This window comes from Monodelphis domestica, chromosome 1 (genome assembly GCF_027887165.1).
Source record: "Monodelphis domestica isolate mMonDom1 chromosome 1, mMonDom1.pri, whole genome shotgun sequence".
In the NCBI taxonomy this organism is placed as follows: domain Eukaryota; kingdom Metazoa; phylum Chordata; class Mammalia; order Didelphimorphia; family Didelphidae; genus Monodelphis; species Monodelphis domestica.
In genome coordinates, this window is record NC_077227.1 from 475,411,389 (window position 1) to 475,436,401 (window position 25,013).

Here is a 25,013-nt window from a genome sequence, read left to right on the forward strand (position 1 = left end):
CTCTCTCTCTCTCTCTCTCTCTCTCTCTCTCTCTCTCTCTCTCTCTCTTTCTCTCTCTCTCTCTCTCTCTCTCTGTTTCTCTCTGTGTCTCTCTCTCTGTCTGTCTGTCTCTCTGTCTGTCTGTCTCTCTCTCTCTCTCAATCTCTCTTTTCCCCCTTTCTTCTTTCTATATTCCTATAGCAACTTGTGCCCCTTGAGTGATTTCTCAAGCCTCCATCTTCTTAGCTATAAAGTGGGATACTAATTCTATCTCACAAAATCTTTGAGGAGAAAGTGTCCTGAAAACTTAAAGGACATGAATATGAACTATTGATATTAGTTTATTTTTTCCTCATAGCATCCAAGGAAAGTAAACAGAGCAATTGCAATTGTCTAAAATATAATAAACATAACTAAGAAAGAAATGTTAAGTAACTTGGTCAGAGTCATACTCACTGAGAGGATAAACATTAGAAACCAGTCCAGAGTTTTTTCTATGATTCTCCTCTTGGAAAGAAATATGTGGATAATGACTTAATGACACTTTCCTTTTTAATGTGGATAAAACCTGCCAAGAATTTCTGGTACCATTCAAGAAAGAAGAATCCCTTGCTATTGATGTGCTTGTAACATGACAAATCAGGTTGGAAAATATTTCTCTTCCCTTACTCTTTTTTATGTCCCGGGTTTATTAGCTCTCAACACCTTATTCTGGCTTTAATTTTCTCTCATCACAGTCTCGACCCTGTAGTTAGCCAGTTTAAACTATACAATGTCCTCCATCCTTGAATTTCTCACCCCTATGTTTTTCTTTGTTGTGGCATATATATATATATACATATATGTATATGTATATATGTATATATATGTATATATATGTAATGTATTATGTTTGCATGTATATAACTAGACATAGTTATACAAAGTAAGAAAGAGAAAGAAAGCAAATACTTAAAGTTAGGTATGAGCAAATGTTGGAAATGGTGACTAATATGTGTTTTAAAGAACATGAGGGTTCCTACAAGGTTGATATTAGGAGGGAAAATATTCCTGATATAAGGGACCACTTACAGGAACATAACCAGGGTTTCAAGCCTGATGTATTTGTATAAAACTCTCATCATTGGAGTAGAACATGCTGACTTGATTTTGCATGCCATCATAAGGGGTAAAGTTTTGGGAGGTTGGGAGAATAGGGATGTTCCAGCTTTCAGTTTTGAGAGAACATAATGCAGTTCCAGATTTTCTTCAGGGAAGGGTTCCCAAATGGAGAGAAAATTTTTGAGAAGCATCAGCAGGAACGCAGGCTCCTTGATATATTCCTGACTTCTAGCTTGCCACACTAGGGAGTCTGGGAAATTTCTCCTTAGGTAAAATCGGGGACTCTCTCAGGTAAGTTGAGAGCTTATTGTTCCCACTTGAAGAGCTCCCACCTGAAGAACTTATTCTTTGTGTATTGTAATCTGTATAACTTATCTGAATTTTTAATATTGTCTTGGATAAATGGGTTTATCTGCTATTCACTATGTTCTTTGTATAACTAGCATATGATGGGAAAGGAATCTAACCTTCAGATAAATCTTATAGTACTCCCTCCTTATTGAGACATAGCAGCCAGGAAAAAGGCTTTTACCTAAAAATATCATATTCTGCAAACTAGAAACATTAGGGAAATAGTTAGACATAACTTTAATCCAGGACCTACGATTTGAAAAAAAACTAGAATAGGCTAGATTCATGATTCTAACCTGTTTTCCTACAGGAAGGAAATAAATCTCCTTTTGGAAAAAAAGAGTCTAGAGATATTGATTGCAACCTCCCTATGAGCCACACATAGAAAAATTCATGTGGATATGCACATAACCTACATGGATAACAAACACACATATACACACTCTTTACAAAGGGAAAGTAGCAAGAGAATATTTTGTTTAGGGAATAGCTAGTAGATCAATTTGACTAGAATGGAAAATATGTGAAAGGAAGTTCTGTGAAATAAAAATGGTTGGAATCAGACCATGAAAGGAATGTGTTTTAAATGTCAAGCTATACATGAGTATATTGTTTTATATAGCCCTAATTGCCAATGAACATTCTGGGAATCGGGTTGGAGTGGTGGTATGGACAGATTGGTATTGTTGTCGTTGTTTATATATATATATATATATATATATATATATATATATATATATATATATGTATATATTTGGGCAGCTATATGGAAAGTAGATGTGAGTAGGAAAAGGCTAGAGCTAGGGAGTTCAGATGGGAAGCTATTTAAATAGTTAAAGCAGATGATAAAGTCTTTAACTAGAGTAAATTATGGCTAGTGGAAATCATGGATCCATCTTCTGTTTTCTCACTACATTCTCTCCTTAGTTCCCTTCATTTCAAATATTAACTTGAAATGATGCCTAAAACTGTATTTCCAGATGTAATCTGCTTCTTGAACTTCCTTTAGCAGGGTTCCTATTGCATATCATTATCTAAAGACCCTAAATAAATTTCAAACTCAAGATGCCCATCATGTAACTCATATTTTTTTCTCTCTCCCCCTAATACATTCATTCTTCAAACTTCTCTTTTTCTATTCATGGGGGTATTTGGGTGTTCAAGAAGGACAAATAGCTCTGGTGTGAGAACTTTCTGAGACCTCTTCAGGAGTGCTCATCCACCTTTGGTGTCCACCTACCATGCAACTCTTACTTGTGGCTCTAACATTCACAATGTCCATATCCTTAGTGACATGAGAGGGATCAGGACAGAGTTCTGGGGGAGGTTGTTACAAAAAGACTTCAATGGATGGAGAAAAGATGTTTAGTAAGATCAACTAACATTTCATGTTTTAAACTTGATAAAACACTTATCTCCTAATAACCTTGTAATATAGGTGGTTTAAGCTTTATTTTCCCTATTTCACAGACATGGATAAACCATATACAATGTTCTTTCCATCATATTCCACAATTATCAATCTGTGAGTCTCTTAAACTACAACTATATTGTTTAGAAATTATTGCAATTTATTTTTGCAAATCAATGAGTTTTATATGTGTATTTTTAGCACTATAACCCTCTGAGGCAGATCAACAATTCTCCTGTAGTTTAGAACTTTTGTTGACTAAAGGAGAGATTAAGTGACTTGCCCAATGTCACTTAGCGAGTATATATCATTAACAAGATCTGAACCCAAATCTTTGAAACTTAAAAACCACCTCTCTCTCTAAAGCATAATACTACTTTTCACAAGGCTGGACAAAATTTTCATTATGGTCTTGCTATGATAAAAGTGCTATGTAAGCATTAAAGAAATACAGAAATGGGAGTTATCAAGACACCTGGGTCTTAAGAGATTTTTCTATCTGTAGTTATGGTATCAAGTGAGAGATAGAGATCTTATTCTTGGGAAACTCAACAGATTGGTAAAGAATAATTTATCTGGTGTAATATAGGTGAATAAGGGAGGTTACCCCCACCTGAACTGGTGAATTGGGGAGAGGGAGAGAAAGGGTTGAGAGAATGAGAGGGGAGAAGAGGTTGATCTTCCCCTCTTTTCCCCTTAGTGAAGAGAACCTGAGTTTGTCTCCCTGAGAGGCAGAGTATGTCTCCTCAGAGACTGGGTTTGGGAGGTGGAGGTTAAGGACTGGAGGAGAGGGTTTAACAGAAATGACCCACTGCCTCCCTTCTTAATCTTAGCTGTTGTTGAGAGGCAGGATAGATTTTCCTGTCTCTGGATTCTCCTAATACCCCAACTGCCACTTTCCCCTTTGAGATCTGAGTTCACTCCTCAGCCCTGGTCTTGAGCTAATTCTCCTTCTTTGGGGAGAGGTGTGGTTCCCCCAAAATCTTCAGCCCCCTTCTTTGGTGTCAGAAAGTAGGCAGACCTGGGGGCAGCTGGGTAGCTCAGTGGATTGAGAGCCAGGCCTAGAGACAGGAGGTCCTAGGTTCATATTTGGCCTCAGACAATTACCCAGCTGTGTGACCCTGGGCAAATCACTTGACCCCCATTGCCTATCCCTGACCACTCACTCTTCTGCCTTGGAGCCAATACACAGTACTGACTCCAGGTTGGAAGTTAAGGGTTTAAAAAAAAGTAGGCAGACTTGATCTAGATAGACACTCAAGGAAAGGAAAATTGGAGCTTTGGGTAAGGAAAGTGGGTGGTGGGAGTCCCTAATGACTGGCAGACTGACTCCCCCAACTCCCAGGGGTCCAGTCTCTCAGCCTTGACCCCTTTTCTGGTCAGCTACTGATTTGTCCCTACACCTGAGCTAATTTGGTTAATTGATGGAGTTCAGGACAGATTGGGGAGAGACAGAGACAGAGAGAGAGAGAGACAGTGACAGAGAGAGAGACAGAGAGAGAGAGGTGGAGACAATTATTGTAAAGGATTTCCTCAGTAGATGGCTTATTCCAAAGTCCAGTCTACTTTGTTGAAGTGAGCAAAAAACTTCCAGGGATCACCAAGAAGCAGTTGGTGTCTAGGGAGAGATCTCCAGCGTCAGAGATCCTCTTGTCAGGCTCTCAGCCGGAGGAGTGGGAGTTCAAGTGGCAGTTTGTAGTTCTACTCAGTCTCTCTTCTCACCCTGGAATCCTGGGTCTCTTCCTTCTTCCCCTCCTTCATGTAGACTGCTTCTTGCTTTATTGGATCTGATTTCCTTCTTTTGCATATTTCTCTCTTTTACCCTGGGCAATTTCTCTGACCATAGACTAGTAACTTAAGCTCAAGTTTCAGTTTTCCTATTTTTAAAATGGGAAGAATATTACATTATTTACCTTATTTAGTTGTGTTAAGGAAAATGCTTTGTAAATCTAAAGAGCTACAGAACAGAGCCATGATTTTTTTCTCTCTTTAATGCATTTATTATTTATTATTGGGCATGGGGTAGTGGTTTACTTTATCTGAACAGCATAATATATGTGCTAGTGGTCATATATGCACAAAACAAATTGAAAATAGTGCAAGGAAAGAAGAAGACAATGATCTGGATTTATCTTTTGTTCCCTTATTTCCCCCTCTCTCACTCATATTTGTGAGAAATTGAAAAGAATCTTGGGGTTGAAAATGCCAGAGGGCCTCAGGCATAGATGGCAGATAAATACTGCTGAATGGGTGCAATTTGAAAACCCAACAGGCCTTTTTCATGGATCAAACAGAAACAAAGTATTTTAGGCTCCAACATGCTTGTGAGAAGGCAGTCCATAATTTTCAAATTCAGACCTGATGAAATAGATTTTATGTTATTATCACAATGTCCTGCTCCTCAGTCTCTAGAATAAAAATATTCAAATTATTGTAAGAAAAACAACCAAAGCCTTATTATGAATTTCAGTAATATTAATTACATCTAAATCCACAAAGACAATAATCAATTGGTGGAAAAAACCTATTTCTTTAAGAATTAACCATTTCTCTAAATTTTTGTATATTCTTTGTGTTGATTTTTGTTTATACAAAGCAAAAAAGTCAGCATGGAGTTTGGCTCTCTGAATTGATTTGGAGGAATGTAAAAAAGCCCTCAGTAATTTTGCTACTTTCTCATAACATCTAGTAGTTGTTGTCTCAGCTCATACTCTTCCCCATATATCCAGGGATCATCAAATTGAACATTGTATAAAGATTGTAGGGGGTGACTCAGGGCAGGAACCATAGAGCTTTAAGTTTTGTACAATATATAATATTTTCCGTTCTTCATCCCTCTATTCTCTTAGAGATAGACCTGCCCTAGTCTCTTTTGTTCTGTAATACCTATATATTAAGATATGTTTATGATTTAGATTTTTCAAAACAACAAATACAGACTTTACTCTAAGAGTGCAAATGAATTGATATTATTTTCTAGAGAATATTTTCATGCCTATGTAACAACATTAAGGTCCTTTCCACTTTAACTGGAGAATCCCCCCAAAAGTTTTATTTCCTCCACCCTACCCTCAGCTTTCGTATGTAGTAAGGAGAAAACAATACCTACTTAAAACAAGACTATATTGTTCTCCTCTGAGGATCAAGCCCCAAGGCAGTTCCCTTTGGATTTAATCAAATGAGTTAGCTATTAGAGACCTCAAAAAAGTCTTCTCAGATTATTTGGTTGTTATTTTTCCTCCTTATGTAGGAATTTACCATTTGCCTTATGTTCCTAAAGTGTTGAAAGCAGTTTTTCCTATTTCCAAAATTAAGACAATAGTCAACTCAACCCAAGTGAAGTAGATTTCGGTAACACCTTGGTTCTTATAAATGACATGCTTTTCATTCTATGGTTCTTCCTCTTCCCTCAATCCTCCTTCTTCCACTAGTAGAGTTTAGATCTCAAACAAAAGGAATCTTATGTTTTTGTGAAGATTCAACTTATGACAGAGACTTGAGCAAAAATTTCATCTAATCTCCATTCATTTTGAAATTTCTGATTACAAAGAATGTCCTTTGATAAACTTCTAAGATTCACAGATTTTAAGTGAGCAAATGTAGCTAGGTTGACCAGTAGGTAGGATGCTAGACCTGGAATCAGGAAAACCAGGATTCAAATTGGACCTCATATACCTACTGCCTTTGTGACTGAATAAGTCATTTAACTTCTTTCTGATTCAGTTTCTTCAACTATAAAATGAAGATCATAATTACACTTACCTCCTCTGGTTATTAAGAGGAGCAAATGAACTGATATATCTATAAGGCTAACACATGTAGATGATTTAATAAATGCGTGTTCCTTTCCATTCTTTTTACTTTTTGTTTCATCCTTCCCCTCAGCAATATAAATAGGAGAATTTGATCAATATTTCTCTTTCATTATTTATAAGCATAACTGACTTATTTCTTAATTCTTATAGCTAGATGCCAATAGAAAGAGATACCACCATCCTGAAAGCTATGGAGAAATAATCTGATAAATGGAAATACAGTGGTACCTTGACATACGAGTTTAATTTGTTCCATAGCCAAGCCTGTAACTCAATTTGCTCATGTGCCAAATCGAATTTTCCCATTTAAATTGATGGACATGCAATTAATCTGTTCTGGCCCTAAAAAAAAAAAAACTTTCCATGAAAGTTTGTTTCTTTCTCATTTATAGAATGTTTTGATAATGTGTGAAACTAGTGTTGTGCTCCAATGCACAACCTGTTGCAGCTTTTTTTGGGTGTGTCTTTTCAATAAACTGTTTAATTTTTTCCCAAATCCTCAACATTTCCTTAATCTCACTTGTACTGATTACCTCATCCACCTGGGGATCCTCCCCACTATGTAATTTCCTGCAAAACATCCATAAGCTGCTGTTGCTGTAACTCCTTCAATCCCTCCTTTATATATAGTGAGGCTCACTGTGCCTCACTACAAGGTCATCAATGTCAAGCAAAAGCAATTCAAAACAAATGCTCCCATGACCAGATAAACACTGAACTAAATGAGAAAGCCTTGTATAACTTGTGAAACCAAATATTTGGCAGGCTAACTAGTGGAAGGTGGCAGAAATTCGTTATTCAAGTATCTGCTCATGACAAAGCAAAAAAAATAAATAACATCCCAATTGTGACTGCTCATATCTCAAATTGCTTTTGACTTAAGGTGTTCATGTATCGAGGTACCACTGTAGATAATTTCATCTACTACTGTAATAGTTATTTGCTGTCCTTCAAAAAGAGAGCCTGCAATTTTGTCTAAATACATCTTTCACAATTTTAAAAATATTTGCTCTATTCTCCTTGTTTCCTAAATTATTATTCTAATAATAAAATCCTGCTAGTTGCATTCCAAGTGCTCCCCTTTCTCCCTTGGTTCAATTTCTTCTTTCTCTGTACTTCCCACTCATGGGAAATGTTTTAATTTTCTATCCTAAGTTGCCACAGAATGCTGATTGTGTACTCTAAGAGAGGCCTCAAAATTAATAAAAATCAAAGTATTACCATAGGGATCAAATTTGCTATCAGTAAGAGTATATTCCATAATTTGCTAATACATCTCTTTATTTTTAGTTTGGTTATCTACCTTCAATTCATAACTTGAAACTGCTGGTACCAGAGGCAAAGAGAGAGAGCATAGACATCATGTTTCAAGAAACTATCAAAGAAAACTTCTCCAATAACCTGGAATTAAAGACTTAAATACAAATGAAAAGAATCTACTGATCACCTACTGAAAAGAGATCCCAAAATTAATACTTGCAGGAAAATAAGTCAAATTTCAGAGTTCTCCAAATCAAGGAGAAAATATTATAAGCAACCAGAAAGAGACAATTAAAATTGATGAAGTCACAGTCTAGGTCACACAAGATTTAGCAACTTCCACATTAAAAGATCAGAGAACTTGGAATATGATATTCCAGAAGGCAGAGGAGCTAGGATTTGTATCAAAAATAGCCTACCCAGGAAAACTAAGTATAATCCTTCAGGGAAGAAATGAATACTTAATGGAAAATGAAGATTTTCAAGTATTTCTGATAAAAAGAGTAGCTGGATAAAAAAAATTTGTTGTTCAAACACAACCCTCAAGAGAAATGTCAAAAGGCAAATATGAAAGAGAAATCATAAATGACTTGATAAAGTCAAACTGTTTATATTCCGATGCTGGAGAACTATATCATTACAGGGTAAGTTAGAAGGAGTTTGCATAGACTGAGGAAATGGGTGTGATTCATTATTTTAGAATGATCGCCAAAAAAAAAAAATGAAGGGACAAGAAAGAGGTATGTATTAAGAGAAGGGAGAAGAGGGACAATAGAATAGAGAAAATTTTATTCACAAAAAGTGAACAAGAAAAAACTTTGACAGAGGAGGGGGAAATAGAGGACATAGTAGGAAATAGTAGGATCTCACTATCATTGGTACATAGAAGGGAAAAGGAACAAAAGAAAGTGGGGATAATAAAGGGAGGACAAGTTAAGGGAAGTAATGCTCAGAAACAAAACCAACTTTTGAGGAGGGTTAGGATAAAACAAAAGGAAGAAAGATAAACAAAAGGAAATAGGATGAAGGGAAATACACAGTAATTATAACTATAAATATGAATACAATGAGCAAACTTGTAAAATGGAAGTGAATAGCAGAATGGAGTAGAAACTAGAATCCAACTGTATTTTTTTTAAAAGATATACGCCTGAGTTGTGAATTGGTCCAACAATTCTGGAGGGCAAATTTGGAATTGTACACAAAGGGTCTTAAAAGAATGCTTGCCCTTTGATCCAGCCATACCACTGCTAGGTTTGTACCCCAAAGATAAAATAAAGATACTTGTACAAAAATATTTATAGCTGTGCTCATTGTGGTGGCAAAAAAAAATAGAAAATGAGGGGATGTTATATGCACAACATATAAAGTTCTAAACCTGTGAGGGAAGCTTCCAGACAGAAAATATGGAAAAGAAGAAAGAAAGAAACACAGTCAGGTTTTGGAAAGAGTCTTTGGAAGGAAGCCTCTTCAATTTGTGGTTTCTGTGCTTCAACTTTTATTTGCAATTCATCCTATTATCTCACTAATACAGCTGATAAACATTACAATGGTTCATTCAAAGTTACAAGTTTTGTTTCCACAAAGATAACCTAATATTTTTATTATAGGATGTTTATTCCTAAATCTGATGATTATAGAAATGAGTCAGAGTAGATATAGATGTTTCCTGGAAATTATGTAGCATGAGCTTCATTGAACTTCCTCTGCAATGTATCCTTTTCCTGCTGTGAATGATGTGTTTTGTATAGATAACAGAATTTCTTACAATGTGGATTTTGGGAACTGTGAGAGTATGTCTTTTTTGAGAGAGCTACATTAAGCTTGTTTCCTGCCTCCTTTAAACCCCAAATAATTTCTTTTATTGAAGGTTTCAGTACTTATCAATCCTGTGTATATTTAATATAATCACAACAAGAAAATTGCCTTTGCAGTTATATCCTGCTTTAATTGTCCCTTGATCAATGCCATCAGGATGAGTTTTGAACATATTTATCATCTCAGGATTTGTCAGTTCTGATCTCTTCAGCCATCCACATCCAGAGAAAGAAGTAGAAATGCAGAAGAAAAACATATGATAGATCACATAGTTCAATGGGGATATGATTGGGGTTTTGGCATTAAAAGATCACTCTATTGCAAATATGAATAACATGGAAATAGATTTTGAACAATGATACATGTATAACTGAGTGGAATTGCTTGTAAACTCTGGGAGTGGGGAGGGAAGAGGGGTGGGAAACATCATGAATCATGTAACCTTGGAAAAATATTCTAAATAAAAAAATAAATAAAGATATACACTTAAAATAGCCATACACAAAACGGTAAAACAAGGGGCTAGAGAAGAATCTATTACACTTCAGCTAAAGTTAAAAAGGACAGAGAACAATCATTATTGCAGACAAAGCAAAAGCTAAACCTGACCTAATTGAAAGAGAAAATCAGTGAAAATGCCATTTCACTAAAAGTTATCATAATTTTGTAAGTGGAACCTTTTACTAAAAGGAAGTAGTATAAAAATTATAGTAAGTTTCTCTGATAAAGACCTCATTTTTCAAATACATAGAAAACTGAATAAAATTTTACAAAATAAGAGTCATTCCCCAATTGATGAAGACAAAGGATAAAAATACTTCTGAGAATAAATCAAAATTGTCCATAATCAAATGAAACAAAGCTCTACATCACTATTGAATAGATAGATGTAAATTTAAAAAACTTTGAGATATCAACTTATGTCTATCGTATTGGTTGGCATGATAGAAAGGGAAAGTGACAACCATTGGAAGGGATGTGAAAAAGTTGGGGCCCTGATGCACTGTTGTTGGAGTTGTAACTGGTCCAACCATTCTGGAGAACAATTTGGAATCATGACCAAAGGGCTATAAAAGTATGCATACCCTTTGACCTAGCAAATGCTGCTAACTAGGTATGTATGCCAAAGAGATTAAATAAAAAGGAAGAATGACCACACATACATACAAAACTATTTAGAGCAGTTCTTTCTGTGGTGGTAAAGAATTGGAAATTCATGGAATGCCCATCAATTGATGAATGGCTGAACAAGTTATGGTTTATAATTGCCATGAAGTAATTTTGTTCTTCAACTAATGACAATAGAGCTGGTTTTGGAAAAATTTGAGAAGATTTATATGAATCAAGGCAAAGTGAAATGAACAGAACCAGAAGATCATTGTATATCGTAATAGCAATATTATAACTATGATCAACTACGAAAGAATTAACCACTCTGATCCACATAATGATCCAAAATAATTCCAGAGGACTCATTGAAAAAATGAGATACAGTAAAGCACCGAAGAACTCCAAGTGTAAACTGAAGTATTATTTTGTCACTTTATTTTTCTTGATTTTTGTGATATGGTTAATATGGCAATATGTTTGTTATGATTTTACATGTATAATTGCATAATTGATAGCATATTACTTGCCTTTCTGGGTTTTAAAAAAAATACTGTGGCCAGGGAACGTCATTTCCCAACATTCTTACTCTTCCCAAGGCCCCCTTGTCTTATGTCCCTGTGTTGTGATTTGGATCATGGGTTTATTTAAAAATTTGCTGAAACCCATGCTGCAGGGGCTTTGGGGCTTTTGCTTTACCTCCAGCACAGCAGGTGTGTGTCTCAGGCTCTTTGCTCTGTTAGGTTAGGATTTGGGGTAAGGGAAACACAAAAGGGAAAAACATAAAAATATACTTTATTGTTTTGGAAAGGAAAGGAATAAGGGCTTAGGGATTTACTTATGATTATTCTTATTTAAAAACTAACTAAACTATACTAACTCGGTTGCTAAACTAAAAGAACTTAACGAAATACCCACATATCACAGCAGGGGTCCCAAACCAGTTAGAGCCAGGATCTGTTGTTAGATGTCCAAGCAAGTCCTGATGTCCAAGTGAGATTGATGCTGCCAGCAGCTAAATACAGGAACTCTTTCCTCAGTTTCAACACAGGGAAATCCTCTTCCAGCCTCCCTCTCAACTTCCTCAGGAGACCAGAAGAAAGTCTCTTGGGCCAAATGGAATCTTCCCAGATCCTGAAGCTCAGGCTCCCATGGGTCATATGCCATTGCAAATCATACCTAGGTTTGCATTTTTCAGTTTTTGCACAATTTTGCAAATTGCAAACCTTTTCGTACTTTATCATAGCTCATTCTGCTGACGGAACCCCTTTCTCTCACTGTGTTGTTATTAAATCCTATAAATTGAAATACCTGGAGTATTCATTCATTTTTAGTCTTACACCTTCCTATGGATAAGGGAGAAAAGAAAAGCAGGAAGAATATTTGGAACTTAAAATTTAAAAATGAATTAATAAATAAATAAATATTTTTTCAAAAAACTTTTTTAATTTAAAAAAGAAATTAATTTTAAATGGTATTAAATTCCAGGTTATGATCTTTTGTCCTCCCAAACTCATCTCAGGATCTCTTCTCCTGACAAGTCCTACTGAACTATAGACTACAATCCTTAGATGAAATTCCATCTCAAAATCTTCTTTGATCCAAATGCAAATTTAGGATCCATAGTAAAATGTAGGTAAAGAAAGGAAGGCCATTGTTCATTTCCTCCTATTTCATTCTATATATTTTGATGCTGTTGTAGAATCCATTTAACAATAACTGCCTTGGGGGGCAGCTGGGTAGCTCAGTGGATTGAGAACCAGGCCTAGAGACAGGAGGTCCTAGGTTCAAATCTGGCCTCAGCCACTTCCTAGCTGTGTGACCCTGGGCAAGTCACTTGACCCCCATTGCCTAGCCCTTACCACTCTTCTGCCTTGGAGCCAATACACAGTATTGACTCCAAGACGGAAGGTAAGGGTTTAAAAAAAAAAACAATAACTGCCTTGACTCATTTTATAACCTCTGATTTATGGTTTCCATGACCCTTGTTATAATATTTAGGAGGACATATTTGCTTTTTAGAACTTTGTAACTGCAAATGTAACCATTTCTTTTGGGAATATAAGTGAATTAATATTTCTTGATAGAAAATACATGAATTAAAAAATTTATTCAACACATTATGTGCCAAACACTATGCTGAAAAAGGAAAATGTAAAAAAAAAATAAAGAAACCTCTGGGCCATAATTCTGAGATGAAAATTAACTTCATTAGTGGGTCAATAGAGTTAGTGGTCCATCACCATTCCCAGTCTATAATGAAAGACATCTTTTGGATATTCCCAGTTGTTTTTTATAGGCTTTTGACAGTTGATACAAATCATTAACTAACAAAACCCAATATTCAAAGTATGTAAGCTATTTAATAAATTCTAGTAAAAAGTCCAAGCACTTTATTGATCCTGTCACTACATCTTTAGACAATGTTTTAGGGAAAGAGTTACTGATATTATAACAGATGACTCACAAAAAGAAACTTAAGCATACATAAAGTTGTTTCTTAGTTATGAAATCTGAGAACCCTACTATTTACATACATTCCTAGAAAAACAAAACTAGTCCTACTTTTACAACTCACTCTGTAATTACATCTGTTATCTTTATTCAAAATCAGAAGATAGTAAAGATCTCTACTTAACATAAGGTTAAGAAGAGTTATTATGCTGTCTCTTTATCAGATATTAATGTCTAACACTGGTCATATATACTACTTAAAGTGTAATATGAGATGAATGTTTTATACTAAATGATATAAAAAAGAATTAACTGAAATAAATGCAAGTTAATCTCTTCAAAGATAGCTATTGTCCCCAAGAATTTACATTGGATTGTGGGAGATAGCACCTATAGGGCAATGCTGACCAAGGACAAGCATTTGGGTTTGGAAGTTCTAGGCACAGTAAGTAGAACCTTAAAGAGATTAGCCTTTTAGAAGTGAGGACAAAAAAAAATCTGATTATGATTCTTGAACTGGAAAGGGAAGATGATATATATGGAAACCATATGTTGGCAGTATAGCTTCTGGAAAAATAATATTTGGCATTTACATAGCATTTTAAAGCTGGCAACTACATACACCTACCTCAGATTGTGAAGAAAACAGAAATAGATCCCCCCCCTCAATTAAGGAAAATGACAAGAGCAAAACACTTTACTTTGGGGGTAGAGAATGTCTTTTTATGTACAGGTCATTCTTTATCCCACTTCAAGTCATTCTGGCTACTATAAAGGAAAACTAACCCCATTTTTTTTGGATTATTACTCAATTCTCCTCAAAAAGGCTGCTTATTTTGAAATATACTCTTAGAAATATGAGCTCCAGAAAACCCAAAACAGCCTCTATATCCAATAGTTAGGGAACTGTTGAACAAATTGTTGGTTATCAATATAGGAACACAGGATTAAGATAATATTAGTTATAATAAGATACAATTAGTTAAACTCCCTCATTTGACAGTTGAAAAAATTAGGATCCATAGAGGATGTAAGATATATTTCATTATAAATAACAGAACTGGAATTCTAGTAATGGAATATAATTTTCCATATTTTTATATGAATAAGCAAATAAATACTGAAATACATGCCAGTCAATAAATCTAAAAATATTTTAAGGCCAAAATAAATTGGGATTTGGGGGAATAAGATTTATTCGGAAGGAGAAAATAATTCCATTGGGCATTTTGCTCAATGCTATAAATAACAAAAAAAAAATGAAATTGTCCCTGTGCTCAAGGAACTTATGTTCATTCTATCAGGTTAGATGAGACATGTAATGTAAAGTGACAAAAACAATGTTTTAAGTAGAAAACTATAATCATATTTTATTTTTTAAATGTATTTATTTAATAATAAATTTCCACATGTTTTCCAAAGTTATATGATCCATATTGTCTCCCTTCCTTCTTTCCTCCCCTACTCCCAGAACTGACAAGTAATTCAATCTCTGTTGTACATGTATTATTACACAAAACATATTTTTGTGTTATTCATTTTTATAAATATATAATCTTATAGAACCCAAACTCCAAAACATATACCCAAATAAATAAATGATATATAATATGTTTTCATCTCCATTTCTCTTCAAACAGTTCTTTCTATGGAGGCAGAGAGCATTCTTTTTCAAAAGTCCTCAGAATTTTCCTGGATCATTATATTGCTGTTAATAGCAAAGTCTATCACATTTGATTATTTCACAATATTGCAGTCACTGTGTATAATGATCAGGAGATCTGATTCTGCTTATTTCATTCTGCATCAATTCATGTGAAATAAGTGACAACAGGTGGTTTAGACAATTAATCCCAATACTATATAAACTATTTGGCAAAATAGGCAAAGAAAGAGTCCTAAATTCTTTTTGTGGCACAAATATGGTGCTGATTACTAAGCCAAGAAGACCAAAAATATATATAGAGAAAATTACAGAACAATTTTCATAATGAATATTGATGCAAAAATCTTAAAATAATAGCAAGGAGACTACAAGAATATATCATCACAAAGATCATTCACTATGACAGGATTTGTACAAGGAAGGCAAGGCTGGTTTAATATTAGAAAAACTATCACTATAATTGGCCATATCAATAACAAAACTAACAGAAATCATATGATTATCTCAATAGATGCAGAAAAAGCCTTTGATAAAATACATTACCTTTTCCTTTAAAAACACCAGGAAGTTTAAGAATGATAGACTTTTATTTAAAATGATAAGTAATAACTATCTAAAACCATCAACAAGTATCATCTGAAATGGGAATAAGTTAGAAGTGTACCCAGAAAGATTAGAAGTGAAGCATTATCACCAATATTATTTCATATTGTATTAGAAATACTAGTTCTATCAATTAGAGAAGAAATATAAATTGAAGGAGTTAAAATAGACAGTGAGGAAACTAAACTATCATTCTTTGTAGATGATATGATGGTGTACTTAGAGAATCCTTAGAGAATCAACTAAAATTAATTTAAATAATTAATAACTTCAGCAAAGTTGCAGGATACAAAATAAATCCTCATAAATCATCAGCATTTCTATACATTTCCAAAGCAGTTCACTAGCAAGAGATAGAGAAATTAAACTTAAAATTACTAGATAAAATAATATATCTGGGAATCTACTTGCCATGACAAACACAAGAATTATATGAACACAATTACAAAACACTTTTCATACAAATAACATCAGATATAAGTAACTAGAAAAACATTAATTGCTCATGGGTAGACTGAGCTAACAAAATAAAAATTACAATTCTACCTAAATTAATAATGGTCTGATAAAGGTCTCATTTCTGAAATATATAAAAAACTAAGTCAAATTGATAAGAATCCAAGTCCTTCCTCACTGATAGTCAAGGGTTAATAATCATATGAAAACTTGTTCGAAATATCACATGATTAGAGAAATGCAAATTAAAACAACAATGAGGTACCATTTCACATGTATTAAATCAGTCAATATGACAGTAAAGGAAAATGATAAGTGTTGGAGGGAATGTGGCAAAATTGGGACACTAATGCATTGATGGTGGAGTTATGAACTGATCCAACCATTCTGGAGGGCAATTTGGAGTTATGCCTAAAGAGCTATAAAAGAATGAATGCCTTTTGATCCAGTAATACCACTATTGGATCTGTATCCCAAACAGATAAAACAGAAAGGGAGAGGACCTGTTTGTACAAAAATATCTATAGCTGCTTTTTTTGTGTGTGGTGGCAAAGGATTAGAAACTAAAGGGATATCCTTCAGTTGGGGAATGACTGAACAAATTGTGGCACATGATGGTTATGGAATATTATTGTGTTATAAAGGATGATAAACAGGATGATTTCAGAAAGATCTAGAAAGACCTACATGACCTGAAGCAGAGTGAAATAAGCACAACTATGAAAACAATATAAACAGATATTACAATATTATGAAATGAACAAATGTGATAGACTGCTATTGACAGCAATACAACGATCAAGGACAATTCAGAGGGACTTATGCAAAAGAATGCTATCTACTTCTATAGAAAAAACTGTTGGAGTAGGAATGCAGATGAAAACATATGATTTATCACTTGTTTATTTGGATATACATTTTGGGGTTCTGGTTTCATAAGATTATTTACTCACAAAAATGAATAATATGGAAATGTGTTTTGCATGATAATACATATATATAACCCATAAATAAATGTTTTAATGTTTAATTAAAAAAATGTAAAGAATAGTTTGCCTGTCAAATCTATGGATAAGAGAAGAATTTATGAACAAACAAGAACTAGAAAACATTATAAGATGTAAAATGAATGAAATTGACTATATTAAATTTAAAAGATTTTTTTTTACTCACTCAATGTTACTAAGCTTAGAAGGGAAACAATAAATTGAGAAAATTTATATAACAGTTTCTCTGACAAGGTCTCATTTCTCAAATATATAGTAAACTAAGGCATATTCATAAGAATTAATTTAATTCCCAATTGACAAATGATTAAATGATATGAACAAATGGCTTTCAGATGAAGAAATCAAAGCTATCAATAATCATATGAAAAAATGTTCTAAATCACTCTTGATTAGAGAAATACAAATGCAAACAATTTGCCAATATGACAACAAAGAAAAATGATAGATGTTGGAGGGGATATGGCAAAATTAGGACACTAATGCATAGTTGGTGGAGTTGTGAACTTATCTAACCATTTTGGATGGCAATTTGGAAATCTGCCTAGAGGGGTATAAAACTGTGTATACCTTTTGATCTGGTCTATATTCCAAAGAAATCCAAAAAAGGGTCGGGAAGGACTGACTTGTACAAAAATATTTATTGCAGTCCTTTTAGTGATGGTAAAGTTTTGGAAATTAAGGGGATGTCCATCAGTGGGGGAATGGCTGAACATATTGTGGTATATGGTTGTGATTCTACCTAATATAATTTATTTATTCAGTGTCATATCAATCAAACTACTATTGTGCTTTAAGAAATGATGAACTGAATTATTTCAGAAAGTGTTAGAAAGAACTACATAAACTAATACAGAGTGAAACAAGCAGAACTTGGAAAACATTGTTCACAGTAACAGCAATTATTGTGCAATGATCAATGGTAAAAGACAGCTACTCTCAGCAACAAAATAGTGAAAGACATTTCTGAAGACATGATAAATAATTCTATTCATTTACAGAAAAAGGATTGTTAGAATCAGAATTCAAATCAAAGCATCTACTTAACACATTCGTTTATTTGGGGGATTTTTTTGGAGGCTTAATTTTATATGACAATTCTCTTACAACAACTAACAATATGAATTATCCATGATTATTCATGATAATACATGTATAACCCAAATCAAATTGTTTACCATCTCTTGGAAGAGAGTAAGAAGGGAGGGAGGGAGATAATATGGATCACATAAGTTCAGAAAACTTAGGTGAAAAAAATTTGTACACAGAATTGATTAAATAAAATTGCTTTACAAAAAAAGACAGAAAGCTATGTAAGAAATATCACCCAAATGGAAATGGACAACCAGAAACTCCTGGAAGAAAAATACTCATTCAGAATTAGGATTTGACTAGGAGAAGCAAATTATTTCATAATATAACAAGAAGTAACACAAAAGAATATAGTGGAAGAGACAATGAAATATTTTATCACAAAAAAACTGACTTAGAAAATAGATTGAGAGCAAATATAAGAATTTTTGGACTCCGAGAAAGTTATCATCAAAAAATATGTGAACACCATCCTCCAAAAATTCATCAGGGAAAGCTGCCTAGAAAATCTAGAAATAGAGGATAAATAAAAATTGAAATAACTTACCAATCATCATTATACCCCCAAAATGAAAATGCACAGAAACCTTATTGTTAAGTTCCAAAGATCTCAGTTTAAGGAGAAAATACGACAAGCAGGAAAAAAAAAATACTGTGGAGCTACTATATCACAAGACTTAGAAATTGTAACATTAAAAGAATAAAGGGTATGGAAGAAAACAATATTTCAAAGAGCACAGGAACTGGATTTGCAACAAAAAATAACATACCCAACAAACTGAGCATAATTCAAGGGGGAAAATGGATAGTGAATGAAGTAAAGAAATTTCAACTTCCGGTCAAGATGGCTGCTTAGAGAAAGCTAAAGTTCAGATCTCTGGAAAACCCTTCCCGACCAATCTCAAACTATAAGCTCCTAAGGGAAATTCAAAACGATCAACAGCATAGACCCTGGGAATCCTCCTCCTGGACCTGGACCCGGATCAAAAGGTACAGCCCCCCTCAAAAGCCAGAACCCGAGATCACTCGGACCTAAGGGGTAGGAGCGAAGAGTCGAAGGCTCTGGGAAGCCACGGCCCTGCCCCCCTCAGAGAGCAGGGTCATCTGAAACAACAGCAACCCTCAGGGCTGACAAAACAGCCTCACGGCCAGCTATTCTGAAGGCAACTTCCGGAAAGCAACCCGACCCAGTGGAGGGGGCACCTTAGCAGCAGGGAAACAGAGAGAACCGGGGGAGAGTGTGGCCCCCTGGTCCGACCCTTCCATTCCAGTTCCAGTGAAAGTCATTGCCTGAAGGCATACTCAATTTAACCCAGGGAAAGCGCATAGAACCGACAATCTACCCAGGACTAAAGCCTCTGAACATAGACATAGATAAGAAAAGCTAATCCTCCCCATTCAGAGATGGCAAACTCCACAGAAGCACAGAAGCCCCCAAATCCCAAGAAAAATAAGAAGAAAGGAGCGACTTTGGACACATTCTACGGAGCCAAAATACAAAATACAGAGGAGATAGAATACGATACACAAGAAAATGCTCCGAAACCTTCCAAAGGAAATGGAAACTCTCCACAAACCCATGAAGAATTTGAATCAGAAATGACCAAAAAGATGGAAGCTTTCTGGGAGGAAAAATGGGAAATAATGCAAAAGAAATTCACGCATCTACAAAATCAGTGTGACCAAACTGAAAAGGAAAACCAGGCTTTAAAGGCCAGAATCAGGCAGCTGGAAGACAACGATTGTGTAAACGAGCAAGAATTAATAAAGCAAAGCCAAAATACCAAGAAATTAGAAGAGAACATAAAATATCTCACCAACAAGGTGACAGATCTGGAAAATGGAGGGAGAAGAGATAATTTAAGAATAATTGGACTTCCAGAAAAGCCAGAAATAAACACCAAACTCGACATCGTATAAAAGATATAATTAAAGAAAATTGCCCAGAGATTCTAGAACAAGGGGGCAATACAGCCACTGACAGAGCTCACAGAACACCTTCTACACTAAACCCCCAAAAGACAACTCCCAGGAATGTAATTGCCAATTTCCAAAGCTCTCAAACAAAAGAAAAAATCCTACAGGAAGCCAGAAAAAGACAATTTAGATATAAAGGAATGCCAATCAGGGTCACACAAGACCTTGCAAGTTCTACTCTGAATGATCGTAAGTCATGGAACATGATCTTCAGAAAGGCAAGAGAGCTGGGTCTTCAACCAAGAATCAGCTACCCAGCAAAACTGACTATATACTTCCAAGTGAAAGTATGGGCATTCAACAAAATAGAAGACTTCTAACTTTTTGCAAAGAAAAGACCAGAGCTCTGTGGAAAGTTTGATACTGAAAAACAAAGAACAAGGACTACCTGAAAAGGTAAATATTAAGGAAAGGGGGAAAATGTTATCTTCTTCTTTTACTCAAACTCTCTTCTATAAGGACTACATTTATATCAATCTATGTATACTAACATGTGGGGAAAATGTAATATATAAATAGGGGTTAAAGAAAGACCAAATAGAACAATCTTTCTCACACAAAGATTCACATGGGAAGGGGAGGGGAAGAAAACACCTATAAGAAGTAGAGGAAGAGAGGGTTTTTTACTTAAACCTTAATCTCAGGGAAATCAACTCTGAGAGGGAAAAACATCCAGATCCATTGGGATCTTGAATTCTATCTTACCCAACAAGGGTAGGGAGAAGGGAAAACCAAGGGGGGGAGGGGAGAGGGAAAACAAAAAGGGAGGGAAAGAGAAGGGGGAGAGGGAGGGAACAAAAAGGGAGGGACTAAAAAGGGAAACATCAAGGGAGGGGACAAGGGGGACTGATTCAAAGTAAATCACTGGAATAAAAGGTAGAGCCAAAGAAGAAAAGGTTAGAATTAGGGAAGGATATCAAAATGCCAGGGAGTCCACAAATGACAATCATAACTTTGAACGTGAATGGGATGAACTCACCCATAAAACGTAGATGAATAGTAGAATGGATTAGAATCCAAAACCCTACCATATGTTGTCTTCAAGAAACACACATGAGGCGGGTTGACACCCACAAGGTCAGAATTAAAGGATGGAGTAAGACCTTCTGGGCCTCAACTGACAGAAAGAAGGCAGGAGTGGTAATCATGATATCTGATAAAGCCAAAGCAAAAATAGACCTGATCAACAGGGATAGGGAAAGTAATTATATTTTGTTAAAAGGGACTTTAGACAATGAGGAAATATCATTAATCAACATGTGTGTACCAATTAATATAGCACCTAAATTTCTAATGGAGAAACTAGGAGAATTGAAGGAAGAAATAGAGAGTAAAACCATATTAGTGGGAGATTTAAACCAACCATTATCAAATTTAGATAAATCAAATCAAAAAATAAATAAGAAAGACGTAAAAGAAGTGAATGAAATCTTAGAAAAATTAGAATTAATAGACATATGGAGAAAAATAAATAGGGATAAAAAGGAATACACCTTCTTCTCAGCACCACATGGCACATTCACAAAAATTGACCATACATTAGGTCACAGAAACATAGCACACAAATGCAGAAAAGCAGAAATAATGAATGCAGCCTTCTCAGATCACAAGGCAATAAAAATAATGATCAGTAATGGTACATGGAAAACCAAATCTAAAATCAATTGGAAATTAAACAATATGATACTCCAAAACCGTTTAGTTAAAGAAGAAATCATAGAAACAATTAATAACTTCATCGAGGAAAATGAGAATGGCGAGAAACCCTTTAAAATGTTTTGGGATGCAGCCAAAGCGGTAATCAGAGGTAAATTCATATCCCTGAATGCTTATATTAACAAACTAGGGAGAGCAGAGATCAATCAATTGGAAATGCAAATGAAAAAACTTGAAAGCGATCAAATTAAAACCCCCCAGCAGAAAACCAAACTAGAAATCCTAAAAATTAAGGGAGAAATTAATAAAATCGAAAGTGATAGAACTATTGATTTAATAAATAAGACAAGAAGCTGGTACTTTGAAAAAACAAACAAAATAGACAAAGTACTGGTCAATCTAATTAAAAAAAGGAAGGAAGAAAAGCAAATTAACAGCATTAAAGATGAAAAGGGTGACAGCACCTCCAATGAAGAGGAAATTAAGGCAATCATTAGAAATTACTTTGCCCAATTATATGGCAATAAATACACCAATTTAGGAGAAATGGATGAATATATACAAAAATACAAACTGCCTAGTGTAAAAAATAGACTCGAATACAGGACTACAATCCCCATGAGCCTTTGCTCCACTTCCCCAGAATGCCTTGTAATCTCACCTGGGCCGAGATCAAAAAGGTATTTAAGCTGATTCAAAGGCTTTTGAGGGTCTCTCTCGGCTCTTTTGGACTTCCGTTTTGGAGCAGAGGCGTCTCTTCCATGATGTGAGGTTATTTTGTCTAGGCCTCTAGCCTAGGCACATGTTTCTTACTTGTATATTTTTTAATCTTTAACCTTTAATAAACCTCTAAAAAATATAATACTCCTTGCAGAGAGAAACAAATTTCTACCTGCCTCAGTCTCCCCATCTCCCCTAAATTTTAACTGTTACACTAGACTAAGAGAAGAGGAAATAGAATTCTTAAATAATCCCAGATCAGAAAATGAAATCCAACAAGCCATCAAAGAACTTCCTAAGAAAAAATCCCCAGGGCCTGATGGATTCACCAGTGAATTCTATCAAACATTCAGAGAACAGTTAATCCCAATACTATACAAACTATTTGACATAATAAGTAAAGAGGGAGTTCTACCAAACTCCTTTTATGACACAAACATGGTACTGATTCCAAAACCAGGCAGGTCAAAAACAGAGAAAGAAAACTATAGACCAATCTCCCTAATGAATATAGATGCAAAAATCTTAAATAGGATACTAGCAAAAAGACTCCAGCAAGTGATCAGAAGGATCATTCACCATGATCAAGTAGGATTTATACCAGGGATGCAGGGCTGGTTCAACATTAGGAAAACCATCCACATAATTGACCACATCAACAAGCAAACCAACAAGAACCACATGATTATCTCAATAGACGCAGAAAAAGCATTTGGTAAAATACAACACCCATTCCTATTAAAAACACTAGAAAGCATAGGAATAGAAGAGTCATTCCTAAAAATAATAAACAGTATATATCTAAAACCATCAGCTAATATCATCTGCAATGGGGATAAATTAGATGCATTCCCAATAAGATCAGGAGTGAAACAAGGATGCCCATTATCACCTCTACTATTTGACATTGTACTAGAAACACTAGCAGTAGCAATTAGAGTAGAAAAAGAAATTGAAGGCATCAAAATAGGCAAGGAGGACCAAGTTATCACTCTTTGCAGATGACATGATGGTCTACTTAAAGAATCCTAGAGATTCAACCAAAAAGCTAATTGAAATAATCAACAACTTTAGCAAAGTTGCAGGATACAAAATAAACCCACATAAATCATCAGCTTTTCTATATATCTCCAACACAGCTCAGCAGCAAGAACTAGAAAGAGAAATTCCATTCAAAATCACCTTAGACAAAATAAAATACCTAGGAATATACCTCCCGAGACAAACACAGGAACTATATGAACACAACTACAAAACACTCGCCACACAACTAAAACTAGACTTAAGCAAATGGAAAAACATTAACTGCTCATGGATAGGACGAGCCAATATAATAAAAATGACCATCCTACACAAACTTATTTATCTATTTAGTGCCATACCCATTGAACTACCAAAATACTTCTTCACTGATTTAGAAAAAAAACATAACAAAGTTCATTTGGAAGAACAAAAGATCAAGGATATCCAGGGAAATAATGAAAAAAAAAACACATATGATGGGGGCCTTGCAGTCCCTGACCTTAAACTATATTACAAAGCAGCAGTCATCAAAACAAGTTGGTACTGGCTAAGAAACAGAAAGGAAGATCAGTGGAATAGACTGGGGGAAAGCGACCTCAGCAAGACAGTATAAGATAAACCCAAAGATCCCAGCTTTGGGGACAAAAACCTACCATTCGATAAAAACTGCTGGGAAAATTGGAAGACAGTATGGGAGAGACTAGGAATAGATCAACACCTCACACCCTACACCAAGATAAATTCAAAATGGGTGAGTGACTTAAACATAAAGAAGGAAACCATAAGTAAATTGGGTAAACACAGAATAGTATACATGTCAGACCTTTGGGAGGGGAAAGGCTTTAAAATCAAGCAAGACATAGAAGGAATCACAAAATGTAAAATAAATAATTTTGACTACATCAAACTAAAAAGCTTTTGTACAAACAAAACCAATGTAACTAAAATCAGAAGGGAAACAACAAATTGGGGAAAAAATCTTCATAGAAACCTCTGACAAAGGTTTAATTACTCATATTTATAAAGAGCTAAATAAATTGTACAAAAAATCAAGCCATTCTCCAATTGATAAATGGGCAAGGGACATGAACAGGAAGTTCTCAGATAAAGAAATCAAAACTATTAATAAGCACATGAAGAAGTGTTCTAAATCTCTTATATTCAGAGAGATGCAAATCAAAACAACTCTGAGGTATCACCTCACACCTAGCAGATTGGCTAACATAACAGCAAAGGAAAGTAATGAATGCTGGATGGGATGTGGCAAAGTAGGGACATTAATTCATTGCTGGTGGAGTTGTGAACTGATCCAACCATTCTGGAGGTCAATTTGGAACCCTGCCCAAAGGGCGACAAAAGAATGTCTACCCTTTGATCCAGCCATAGCACTGCTGGGTCTGTACCCCAAAGAGATAATGGACAAAAAGACTTGTACAAAAATATTCATAGCTGCGCTCTTTGTGGTGGCCAAAAACTGGAAAACGAGGGGATGCCCATCAATTGGGGAATGGCTGAGA

General features: G+C 35.0%; 1 long non-coding RNA gene across 1 annotated transcript in view; it reads right to left on the reverse strand.

Moving 5' to 3' along the window:
* Nucleotides 1-19,163, reverse strand: part of LOC103096122 (uncharacterized) — a 52,933-nt gene extending 33,770 nt beyond the window's left edge. Inside the window, exon 1 of the long non-coding RNA XR_008915373.1 lies at nucleotides 18,668-19,163. This is a non-coding gene — a long non-coding RNA (uncharacterized LOC103096122). The remainder of the gene's footprint in view (nucleotides 1-18,667) is intronic.
* Between the last annotated feature and the right edge of the window lie 5,850 nt (nucleotides 19,164-25,013).